The sequence below is a fragment of the Elephantulus edwardii genome, unplaced genomic scaffold (genome assembly GCF_000299155.1).
Source record: "Elephantulus edwardii isolate Elephantulus edwardi_28Jun2011 unplaced genomic scaffold, EleEdw1.0 scaffold00048, whole genome shotgun sequence".
Taxonomy (NCBI): Eukaryota; Metazoa; Chordata; class Mammalia; order Macroscelidea; family Macroscelididae; genus Elephantulus; species Elephantulus edwardii.
This window is the reverse complement of record NW_006399798.1, coordinates 16,409,732-16,423,253: the sequence shown is the minus strand read 5'-3', so window position 1 is coordinate 16,423,253 and position 13,522 is coordinate 16,409,732.

The window sequence follows — 13,522 nt, the reverse complement described above, 5'->3', positions numbered from 1 at the left end:
CTCAGTCTTACCCCCACCCCAATGCCAGCCTCATTCTACAACAGTGGTGTCGTTAATTTCTACTTGGCATGATCCGCCACTGGGTTTCTAAGGCTTCATGTCTCAACAGGAGCAGACAGTCTTCTCTTTTTTCCAGAAGAACAGCTGGGGCTGTTGCACTGGTGATCATCTGGTCTGCAACCCAACACTTAACCTATTACACATTCCAGGCATATCAAAGTCAAAGTCATTACTGTTGAGTTGGCACTGACTCACAGTTGAGTCTCCAGCTGTACATCACACAGGAGGTTGTAAATCACCCAGGAGGAGATTGCTCATCTTTCTCCTGAGGAATAGCTGGGTAGATTTGAACCACTTGCCTTTGAGTTGGTCATGCAACTCCTTTCCGATGAGGAACCAGACTTCCCAGGTTCACAGACAGAGAATGTTAAAGGAGTTTGTACTAGCCTGTCTATTACTTTTTATTAAAGCCAGGTTGTGGGCTGATGGCATATTCCTTCATACCTATTTCAATAAAGACAGATTTTTGAGAAGAAAAATGTATCTTTTCCCCTCTAGTTCAGAGAATGTCATAGGCTAGTAGTTAACATCAGCGAAAACAACCATCTGGTGCAAGGCACCAGAAAAAGCCCTGTGGGGAGCTGGGAAAATGACCTTGACACTCATGAGGTTCCCAGGAATTCGTCATCTAAACCAGGAGGACCACCAGCTCCAGAGGACCATAAACCATTGTCAACATTGTCCCTGCAAAGGTTTTATTATGGCCAGCTGGGAGTTTAAGGGATCCATTTCATTATCATTGAAATACATTTTACTTTCAGGGTTCCCATGTTGTAGCCTGGAAATTTAGGGAGTTCTGCCTCCGGAAACTCTACGAACTTTGATAAATGTCGATAGTTGTAGAAGGGCCTTAGGCCTTTTGTTCATAGGGCCATTATGAATTACACTCGACTCAAAGGCAATCAACAACAGTGACACAACTGGTGGCCTAGTGGCAAGAAGCTGCAATGCAATCCCAAAGGCACACAGTTTGAATCCACTAGCTGCTCCACAGGTGAAGGATGGGCGATCTCTTCCCATGCAATTAATTAAGTGCCTCTGAAAATTGGCCGGAGGGCCAGTTCTGACTCAATGGCCCATAACAGCAACAATAACATCCTAGAAACATGTTTCATCTCTCTTTGGTAAGCCAGCTTGTAAGTACTCAGGATGTTTGTGGTGCCAAAGATAGAGCTGTGTTCCCTCCAAAAGTTATGATGGAACAAGAGCACTAAACAAACAAACAAAACACCCCAGGAAGATTAGAATGGACTTTCCCTGGGATTGGGATTGCATATCCAAATGTTTCCCAATAAAAAACTATTTACAAAAGAAAGTTATGATGAGATCCTCACCTTTGTACCTATAACTATGAACATATTTAGAAATCTGAGTTTTCTTTTGTTAATGTTAATGATATGCCAAAACAGGCAACTCCCAAATCTAATTCGTTCTCAACAATATCTTATAAAAAGAATAGAAAGTGCACAGACATACAAAGAAGGACACTAGATGAAGATAAAGAAGGCTTCGATGAGGTGGGCTGACACTCACTGATGTCGAGTTAGAACTGACTCATAGCTGACCCACCAGGGTTTTCAACATTATAAATCTCATGAGGGGAGATTTCCTATTTTTCTCCTAAGGAGACACTGGTAGATCCCAAGCCCCCAAAAGGCCTGGACTTTGGGTTGACAATGTAATTTCCTATGGGCTAGGGCATCGGGCACAGAGATTGCAGGAATGGGCATAAACACAGCAGAGACAGTGAGAATAGTGCAGGACTGGGTAGAGGGTCTTGAGTTGGACACAGGGTCACTTTGAGTGGGATCCTACTCAATTGCACCTAAAAACAACAACTAGATGCTAAAGGAGATAAGGAAAGACCTTTCCATATTGTTAACACTCTGAATTCAGCCATCTAACTTCTAGAAAAATCAGAAAATAAATACCTCTTCTTTAAAGCCACCTAATTGTACTATTTTTTGTTTATTTACAGTAGCATTCACAAACTAAGATGAGAGATTGGAGCATAGCTAGTGAACTGTTAAGCATTTATGAAGCTCTCTCTCTTTGTCACTTGAAGAAATGTATTTTGAAGGCCCTGACTTAGATGGTATCTTCAGATTATTATACATTTTTCATCTAGGCTCTCTTACATCTTTCTGAATATTCATGATGACATCTGAAGTGTCTTTTTGCAAGATACAGTCAAGACAAACACAGAAGCCTTTCTAAAAATAATCAAGGTTTCCCTCAAGATTATAAGAGCTTTAAAGTAATCTAAAATTATATCTGTTTCCAGTTTTACCAAAGGATGGCAAACACAAATATTTTTAACTTAACTAGATCCTTTCTACTGAGTAGGTCATTAGTCTTATTTTATACTACTGGGAATATATGCTCCAGAAACACATCATCCTCATAAATAATTCAGGAACATATATCCACTTTAGGATCAACTGCCTCAATCAGTAACAATAAACTTGGTAATGAAGGAACATCAACTACTCCCGGTGGAAAATGATGGTGTCATTGAAGAAAACAAATAGAATTTGTTGCCCCAAAACCCTAGGTTTCGATCCCAGTTCTGTCACTCGCCATCTGGGAGGCGTGTGCAAATCCTTTGAACCTCAATCGTCACCTCTGTAAGATGAGAAAGACACTCTGCTCTCATTAAGATTTACAACCTTGGAAAATTAGAAGGTCATCATGAGTCAGAATCAACTTAATGGCAATGGGAAATGGAGGTAAAAAATGGTAATAAAAATCTACCTTCTAGAGTGACTGTAAGAGGAAATGAGATTATTAGCCCCTTGCGCCAACCACCCTAGTATGGTCCTCAAATGTTAGCATTCTGGGCTTTTTTCTCCCCTCTAAAAGTAAAGCATTGTAGGTAAACAGCCAGATAGACAAGTATAGCATCTTAGTTAAAAGTTTACATATTTAAAAACTCGGCTTTCGTCAGTTTCTATATTTTCTCCTCTTAGTTAATCTTAGTTAAGCTGTTTCACAAACTACCTAATGAAGGCTTTATGAAAAAATTGAAACTAATGAGGAAGTGGAAATTAATCCACCCTTAAGCTTATTAATCTAATAGGTTTTACTTCTACGCCCAAATGCTTACTGGCTTCTGCAACAACAAAGGTAAGCAGTGAGGCTCTTTCTTTTCTATTTCATTATCTGGATGTTACAGGAAGTTGGTGGTTTGGATAAAGCCAGGGTGGCATGACTATCACATCTGCCACTAAGCTAAGAGGGATGTTGTCATTCTTGTTATCAGGTGCCTTCGAGTCCACTGCAACACACAGCGACACTATGAACAATAGATCAGAACCTTGCCCCATGACACTATGAACAAGAGACGAGGCTTGCCCTAGTCTGTACCATCATATGTTCACCATGCTCAAGTCCATGGCTGCAACCACTGTATCCCACTGAAAGTCTTCCTCTCCTTCACTGACTTTCTAACTTCCCCAGAAAGATTCTCTTTTTCCAAGGACGGGCCCCTCCTGACAACATGCCCAATGTATGTGAGATGAAGAGACAAGAACTAATAGAAGCAAGAATCCCGGTGGTTCAAGATCAAAGCCAAGGTAGGCTAGCGTTCAGCACAGTTGTACTGCAGAACCAATGCTACATCTGTAGATGGCTTGAGGGGATCTCACAGCCACAAGAGAGAAAGTATTGCCCTTGTCTGGTTTAAAAGATACTATGTACTTTGTGGGAAATAGGCAGCAGTTTGATGCAGTTTCTTAACACAGCAGCACTAACCCAAAAAAGTGACTAAGCTTGTTGTTGTTGTGTGCCATCAGTCACTTGAGACTCATAGCGACCCTGTGTACAACAGCCCTAAATCCTGCTCTGTCCTGTGCCAATCACACTGTCTCTGACACACCCATCCTGATTACCCCAGTCACTGAATCAATCCACCTCACAGAGGGCCTTCCCCTCCTGCGCTGTCCCTCCACCCTCCCAAGCATGATGTCCCTCTCCAAAGACCTGTTTCTCCTTACAACATGTCCAAAGTATGTCAGACAAAGCCTCAGAATCCTTGCGTCCAAGAAGCCGCCCAGTTTAACCCTTTTCAGGATGAATCTGTTTGTTTTCCTAGCAGTCCATGGTACCCTCAATACTTTTCTCCAGCACCACAGCTCAAAGGCATCAATAGCTCCAATGTGTTTAGCATGTAACTTCCAATAATGTCTTCGAAGTGTTAAAAAGCAAACATGTTCATTTGAGGACTAAAGCGTCCCTGACCCAAGCAATGATATTTTCATTCCTTTATGCATAGGGAAGCTGGACAATGAACTAGGAAGACCAGAGAATTACTGAGGCTTTTGAATGATGGTGTTGGTTTTGAATAGGTCATGGAACAAGCAAATCCATCTTGGAAGAAGTAGAGCTAGAATATTCCTTAGAAGTGAGGATTGTTGGCGAGCTCTGGTGGCCTGGTGGCAGGAAACTGCACTGCAATCTCAGAGGTGCACGGTTCAAATCCACCAGACGCTCTGCTGAAGAAGGAGGAACAACCGCCTCCTGTACCAGTTAGATCCAATTTGACGGTACATACATACATACATACATACATACATACATATATACATACATAAAAATTATTTAAAAAAAAAGAAGTGAGGATTGTTGTTGTTATGCACAGCATCAGAGGCTGTAAACCTCATGGGAGGAGGCTGCCCCTCTTTCTCCAGTGGAGCAGCTGGTGGATTTGAGCCACTTGCCTTACTTATTTTAGAAAGGATTTTTTCCCCATTGGTTTTTGTTGTGGTTTTTTTTTAAAGACAGGGTTTCAAAAGAGACCAGTCCCTGGAGAAGGAAGAGAGTCAGCAAAAAAGGGGAAGCCCTTCAATAAGACAGAGGGCCACACACTACATCAAACACAACAATGATGACAAGGATGGTGCAGGAGTGGACAGTCCGTCTTCCCACTACACTCTGCAGGGTCATTATGAGCCATAACCACGCCGATGACCCTGACCACCTCAAATACCTACTCTAGAGGAAACATCCGCAAACTATGGCCCAGGAGCCGAACATCACCACCTATTTTTGTACGGCTCAGGAGCTAAGAATGGTTTTCATATTTGCAAATGGGTTAAAAGAGCAAAAGAATGTAAAAAGATTTTTACATACATGACATGTAAAAACTGTAAAAAATTCTACTTTGTGTCCATAACTATAAGTTAATCAGAACATAGCCATGTCCAAATGTTAACACCGCATTGTCTACGGCTACATTCTTGTGCCAAGGACAGAGGTGAGTGAGCGAATTTTACGGCCGCTGAGTCTAAACTATTTCTAGCTGGCCCTTCCCAGGGAGCTTGCTGACCCCTGCTCTAGAGCACTGTGCTCAAGACTGTTTTCAAAGGCAGCAACAGGGGATCACAAGAATGGAGTGAGGGTCTGGAAACCATTTCCCAAGTTGAGTCATTGAAGGAATTGTAGATATGAAGTCGGTAGAAGGCCAAAGGTCCAGATTCCAGATCTCTTTTAACATGTAAAAGACAACAATGGAAGGGAGAAGGAAGATCATTTATGAAAGTCCTAGGGAGTTAGACAGCAATTAAACACAAGATCTTAAGAAATTAAAGCAGACATAGTCGATAGCAAATATCCTGTCACTGCTTGTATTTAAAGTAAGAAGCAAGCTGATTACCAGCCAGGATTTTTGTAGAAAGTATTCTTACAGTGAGTAGGAAATTCTGTTATGTGCTATCAAGTCACCTGTAACTCCTAGTGATCCATGTACAGCATCTCTGAACCCTGTCCTATCCTGAGCCAGTCTCACTGACACACCTAATCCCACTGCCCCAGGTATTGTGTCAATCCATTCCATCTGGGGTCTTCCTCTCCTGCGCCATCCCTCCGCCCTTCCAAGCATGATGTCCTTCTCCAATGATTGGTCTCTTCTGGCAATATGCCCCAAGTATGTGAGAGATGGAGCTTCAAAATCCTTGCCTCCAAGGAGAAACTTGATTTCCCCCTCTCCAGTACAGACTTGCTTGTTCTCTTGGTGGTCCATTGGATATTCCTTGAGTAGGAAATAGCACTGGTTTAATGGTCAAGTTCTTTCCTGACTTAAGAGTCTATGATTTTATCTCACAAGAGAAGAAAATTATAAAAAACACACACAAGGAAAAGCTCAATGAAGCAAGTAGGAAGAACATCTAGTACCACATTCATTGAAGATTAGGCCTCTCATGCGGCCAGAGGGTTTTTTACAGCTATTTTTTAGGTGTCTACCCCACCACTGCCACTGAGTCACTTCTGACTCAGAGACCTGGGAGGAAGAGTAAAACCATCCCACAGGGTTTCCAAGGGCGACATCTTTAAAGAGGCATACAGCCTCATTTTTCTCCTGAGAGTTCAAACTCTTGGCCTTCTGGATAGCAGCTGAATACTTAACCATTGTGTGACCAGAGCTCCATACAGACACCTACACATATTTACACACTGACACCTATATATTTACATATGTAATACTCAATTAAAAAGTGCCTATACATTTACCTTTGTTTTACTCAATTAAAATGGGTCAGTTAACTAGAGGTCATTGGCTTAAATACAGCACAACAGCTATAAAAGGAAACCCATTAGGAAAAGAAGAGCTATTTGGGGGAGAAGGGCTCCAATTACACAAAATAAGGAAAGGACAGACACAGCTAAATAAAATGAGCTGGAATTCTTCCTTGTGTTACTACAGGAAATCGGCATGGCACTGCATGAAAGTGGAAAAGTCTATATATATAACCAGAAGGGGGAGGGCTGTGTTAAAAAAAAGGCGCATGCTAAAATGCAGTTGAGAGCACAGTCGTGTGATTTACTTGCACTGGTGTTCCTCATAAAACAGTCCTACAAACAACTTCCCAAAACACAGCCACCTGTTGGGCTGTTATTTTGGCCAATCTATTTCCAAATGGTAATCTTGACACCCAAGCAAGAGACACACCATAGCAACATAAACATCAGAGTGTTGGAAAATAAAGTTTAACTTAGCAATTTATAGCCCCAGCAGGGCTGGAAATAAACTAATCCCTAAGCATTTGTTACTATGACATAACATTCCCACTGGGCAGACTTTGGTCCTATGCGTGGCTTGGGATTTCCCACAGGGCCATTTAGCTAGTAGAGACTGTGAAATATGTATTGTACTAGACAGGTTTTTAGCACCCTCCCTGAAGAATTTTAAAATACAGGTATTTAAAAGCGAGACAATATGAGTCCATGCACAATTCAGGGAACGCATGGCGACTATGCATTTACAGACATCCTTGGAGGGGAATTACCATCACTTCTTTCATATGTGGAGCAGCTTCCTAATGTCCTGGATGTTTTATTTTTCTTTTTTTTTCCTTTTCACATCCTATGATGTGAATTGACAGAGCAAGTTGGTTTTTCACTAAGCCGTTAATACACATTTTTTTATGATGTTAATTGCAACCTCCACAATGTAATTACTCTAGAACGTTCCATTTCCCTCCCTGTCAGTCTCATTCTCATTCATTTTCTTTGCTATCCTTTTGTTTTCTGGGGTGTTTTTTGGTTTTTTGTTTTGTTTTTTTTAAAAAAAAAAAGCTTGGTTTATTTTATTTTATTATTATTTTGTGTGTCTGTGTACCGTCAAATCAGATCTGACTGGTACAGAAGGAGATTGTCCCTCCTTTCCCAGCAGAGCATCTGGTGGATTTGAACCATGCGCCTCTGGGATTGCAGTGCAGCTTCTCGCCACTAGGCCACCAGAGCTCCCCTGTTTTCTGGGTTTTATATTTAGACAAATGCTGCTCTTTTGACCTTTTATGTCTAGCTGTTCTAAGGAGTGAGTGCCTCTTTGGTCGTACTGGTCATTTTATGTTGTTACTGTTGTTGTGCCAGGTACCACTCATAGCGAGCCTATGAACAGCCGACCTGAAACCTGCCCTACCCTGCACCATCTTTATCATTTTTGACACCCTAGAGCCCATTGCTGGTGTCGATCTATCTCCTTGGAGGTCTTTCTCTCCTTCGCTGACCCTCCATCTTTCTAGGCACGATGTCCCTTTCCAAGGACTAGCCTTGCCCAGCTACATGACCAAAGTACGAAAGATGAAGCTTCACCATCTTTGTCTCCAAGAAGCACTCCAGAAGCACTTTTTCCAAGACATTTCTTTTTGTTCTTTTTGCAATCCACAATCAACACCCATGGTACCAACAGTCAGGAAATCAGAAAACGTATTGCAATGGGCAAGTCTTCTGTTGGAGACCTCTTCAGAGAGCTAAAGAGCAATGATGTCAAGTTGAAGACTAAGGTGCACCTGATTCAGGCCATGGTATTCTCAATCACCTGCTATGCAGCAGAGAGCTGGACAATGAATAAGAATTACAGAAGAATTGATGCCTTTGAGTTGTGGTGTTGGAGATCCCATGGTCGTTTATAGACCAGTCTTATTTGGCTGAAAGTTGAGCTATGGGGGTGAGTTTTGTTGCAGGTTTGAAATGTAACTAAGCCTTCTAGTCTCAACGGCTCTATCATTCTCCATAGAATCAATAAACGTGGTCTTTTTTCGGTTTTGTGTTTCATTCCACTATACAGTGCTCTCCCACTCTGTTGAGGATCTTCTACTGTGATCCCCTTGGGAATGATCAGTGGTGGGAGCCAGGTAGCATCTAGTTCTTACGGTCTCAGTCATGGGTGCTGAGTGGTCAGTTAGTCTTCTGGACTATTTGTTCCACTACATCTTTGAAAGCCTCCGAGGCTATGGTTCCAAGGCCCCAGAATCAGCAGCTCCTTCCCTCGGGATGTTGGTTATGATTGAGAAGATTACATAGCATTTACCCCCATTGCCTCAGCTACATACATGGAAATAAGATATACTACTATGAATGGAAAAATTGTTGTTGTCATCAGGTACCACTGAGTCAACTATGAGTCACAGTGACCCTATGAACAGATGTGAACCCTGTTCTACCTTGCACCACCATCACCATCTCTGAAGTACCTGAGCCCATTGCTATAGTTACTGTGTCAAACCATTGTTGGGGTTCTTCCTCTCTTTTATTAACCCTCCACCTTCCCAGGCATGATGTCTTTTTCCAAGGACTGGTCACAAACTGATTTCATAGCAACTCCATGTGACAGAGTATAACTGGCCTAGAAGGTTTTCTTGGTTGTAAGTAATCTTCATGGAGGAGAGTCACTGGTGGATTTGAACCACTAGCGAGGGGTAACTTTTGAACTCCCTAATTCACTGAAAGAGTAGAGGAAAATTATTCTTTTCTGGGGTGATACTTCCAGCAAGAAGAGGGGCAATTACCAAGACTTAAATGTGAACACTGTTAGGAGTGGCTGACTTGCAATTCAGAAAGTTACAACAAAAGCAGAAAGACAGTAATCACCCTGCTTGGTGACACACCCACAGGTGTGGGGTGGTGTGAGGCAGCATGACGTGATGGCTGAGTCCTTCCTCTGAGTCCTGGTGGGCAAGTCCTACCCCAGCCTGCTGTTTTGAGAGTCTCAGACGGTCCTGAGGCCAGGGTCAGAACACAGACCTGGACTGCAGCCCAAACCACAAGCCGTTAGCCGCATCCTTTTACTTTGTTATTAACTTTCCTCAACCAGAGGCCTTTAAAGTCCTTGAGGGCAGTTCCCTCTCAAGGTCCCCAAAAGTGATGGTGCAAAGGTCAGTGTAGACATTCTGTGCATGAAAAATAGATGAATCGGTATGAAACTGCGGCGGTACAAAGGATTTGAATACATCTGGTCAAAAACTAGTATTTAATGGCCTCTTTAAAAAAATAAGATGAGGATATGTACACCTATGTTCATAGTGGCATTATTCACAGTAGAAAGGAAATGAAAACAATCCAAAGGCCCATGAACAAATGAATGGGTAAGGAAACTGGGGTATATTCACACATCAGAATACCATGCAGTGCTAAAGAACAATGAAGTATTTGTAAAATACGACATAGCATGGAAGAGTCCAGAGTACATTCTATTGCATAAAATAACTCAGTTACAAAAGAACAAATAATGCATAAGAACACTATTTAGAAAATAGGAAGAGCAAGTTATGGGAAGGGGAGAGGAGAGGAAGACTGGAAAAGGGAGGGAGGGGAGAACCACTAGGGCAGTAGAGGTTAGTGGTCGGATGGAGGGGTGAAGGGGTAGGAAAGACGCCATGGGCACCTGAAGAGACAACGTGATCAAAGGCATACATAAACTGTAATTAATTCTACAAAACACAATCAATGTATCTGAGTTATTATTTAAAATATAATGTACATTAATAAAATTCCATGTATAAGAATATACAAATGATAAAAAAAGAAGGGGGAAAAGGGAGGTGGGGTGGAAAGGAAATCAAGCTTATTTGTCTGATAAGAGACTGGTAGACCCTCAGAGACTATGACCCACAGACCTCCTTTAACACTTTACGCGAGGTACGTGGCTCAACCTTCAGTCGAATAATAAAAATTACTGTAAGGTACACATGGGTGGAGCTCTGGTGGTGTAGTCTGTAGGGAGTTGTGCTGCTAACCCACAGTGGTGCCTCTTTATTAGTTCAAATCCACCAGATGCTCTGCAGGAGAAAATGAGCAATCTCTCTGTATGTGATTTACAACCTCCAAACCTGCTGGAGGGGCAGCTACAAGTGGGCTCTGATTCCACAGCGATGAGTCTAAATGAATAAAGATAAACCAAACAGGGAAGGTGCACTTCCCATGTGACGTCAAAGGACAACATCTGCCTAGGAACTAGGCAAGTAGGGTGAATGGAAATGGTAAACACCAGGGAGAATATTGCTATGTTGTGGACATCACAACTATTGATACCATGAATCAAGTACATAAACGGAACTGGAAAACTGGTTTGCTCTGCAAACTTTCACTCAAATCACAATAAAAAGGTAGTGTGGTGATTTTTATTTTTTTTTTAAGACACACTCTGATAGATATTGCTAACATTAGAAGAAGCAACTTCTAAAGGAGGATGGGGAAAAAATGGCCAAGCACCTCCATAAATAATGGCTAATTTTAAATATACTTGACCCTTTTGTAAGTGTTTTTCTTGAAAAGGCTTAAGGGGATTATTCCATTTGGACAACTAATAGTCTAATTACTTTAAAAACACATACACAAGCAAGCTTCTTTTCAGTCAGATCTTGGCCAAAAAAAACTCTACACGCGCCGTATCTGCAGCATCATAAGTCAGCCACTCTACTCAAAAACATAATTACATGCAGTTGCGTCCAAGTTTCCATCAAACACAGTCCAGAAGAGGTGAACTATTGAATTCTGAATATAAGGCTGTTTTCCTTTTGGACATGATGCTTCTTTATGAACAGAAGGGGGAAAAAATGGACTTTTTAAAAAATTAATGAGCACTCACCACAGCCTTCAATAATAAAAACATAAGATCAGAAAATGAGAACTGCTCTAAGCCTTTAACAGCCCTGGGTTTGGGCCTCTTACTTGCCCTGTACAAGCTGTACCCTGATGATAGAAAGTAATTTGAGTTTCCAAACTCTTCGCACTTAAGTGGGAATGGGGATTAAATAACCACATTTTGTATCTTTGAGCTATCTCATTAAGGAAATAAGAATCAGCTATTTTCATGGTACTTTTAAAATATTTGAAAACCACTTTAACCCACCACATCGCTTTTGTTGTTGTTACTGAGTGTCTATCCCAACTCATAACAATCACGTGTGACAGCGTGGCTCTGTTTCTGAAGGGGATTCCCAGGTCTCTCCAGCAGAGCAAATGGGTGGGTTTAGACTGTCAGCCTCTGAATTAGCAGCCACTCAACTGGTACACGACCAAGGCTTTCACGGAGAAGGCCTGGTGACGCAGTGTGTTGGGCTGCTAAGAGAAAGGTCAGAGGTTCCAGTCTACCAGCTGCTCCACAGGACAAAAACAGGCTCTCTCCTCCTAGAAAGATGTTCAGTCTCAGAAACCTGCTGGAGTGTTACTAGGAGTCACAATCAACGAGACAGCAGTGGTTTGGGTTGAAACAGCCTGTGTGAGGCACAAGGTCTACATCAATTTGTTTTTGAATTTTTTTTAATTGATATTTTAATGAAAGTTTCTAGAGAACTTCAATTTCCATTCATTCACTGTTGGACATTTTCCTTGCACCCCCTCCAGTTTGCTTTTTTCTTTGGAAAAAAATTCTTTCATTGTTATACAGTTCCCCCCCCACCCCCACTCCCGGTCCCGGTCCACTTTACTATGCAGCTCTTTATCTGGACTACATCAATGTTTTCATCATCTTCTTTATCATCATCATAATTTCCGATCTGGGCAAACTCAGCAAAGTGCTCCAACAGAGGAATATGTCACAAGGCACTAACAGAGAATCTACATATTTCAGAACACACACACTTCTCTAGTAATAACCTTTGTCTTCAGAATTACCCGTCCATATAAGCAAGTGATTACAGGCTAACTTTATCTAGTGAAGTTGTGCTGATCTGTTTAAATGCTAACTACTTACTTAATGAGTGTTATAATTACTGGGGTATAATATTTCAGCCACATTAGGGGTTCAATAGGCATAGGTGGGTTCCTCCAGGATATAGGAAAATGCTTCATAAAGTTGACTAAAACTCCTAAGACCGACATTTTTCTGGATCCTACTTCTTGGCCCATGCATATGATGAACTGTTCTTGAGAGTGGAAGCACCATTATCTTATAAAATCTAATCAAATGCAGACCATTGGTTAGTGAGTTCAAAGCTGTCTCTCTGGTACTCACAGAATACACAAAAATAAAATATTATAAAGTCAATTTATTAACAAGCCATGATACTGACCTAAATTATTTTTCCTCTTGAGTTAAACAGTTATAAAATATTTTTCTTTTAAAGTAACATTTTAAGTGAGTTTTCTTCCTCAGAAAAGAAGTTCAGTTAATACCTTTTTCTATCTAGCATGGGAATGAAGCATTACCATTAATCAAATATTCTGTCTCCTACTTTAACAGATGATCTCTGGTTGGTGCCAACCCTGTTTGTTTGAAACATTTCTAAAACACATTGATATCTTGCCCTGTCTTGGTATATGGTCCAACAATAAATGCACTTTCCCTACTAACATGATATGTAGTACTTCTAAATTAAAATTGTCACATAGCTTGGCTGTTGCTACAAAGATGGAGGAGGCATCAGTGATTCATAATATCACCTGAAAGATGGATATGAGCTTATCTTGCTATCATTTTCCTCCTTCTGAAGGTAAAATTCAGAAGGAGGAAAAAAATCCTAGTTCGTTAGTGTTCACCACTTTTAAGTTTTATTCGGGTCATTCCAGGAAAATATGTGTGAGATTGTAATGATAAAGAGAGCCAATGTTTTTTTAGAAATTTTAAATTGTTAGGGGAGCTCTGGTGGCCTAGTGGCAAGGAGCTGCAACTACAATCCCAGAGGCACACGGTTCGAATCCACCAGATGCTCTGCCGGGGAAGGAGGGACAATCTCCTCCTGTA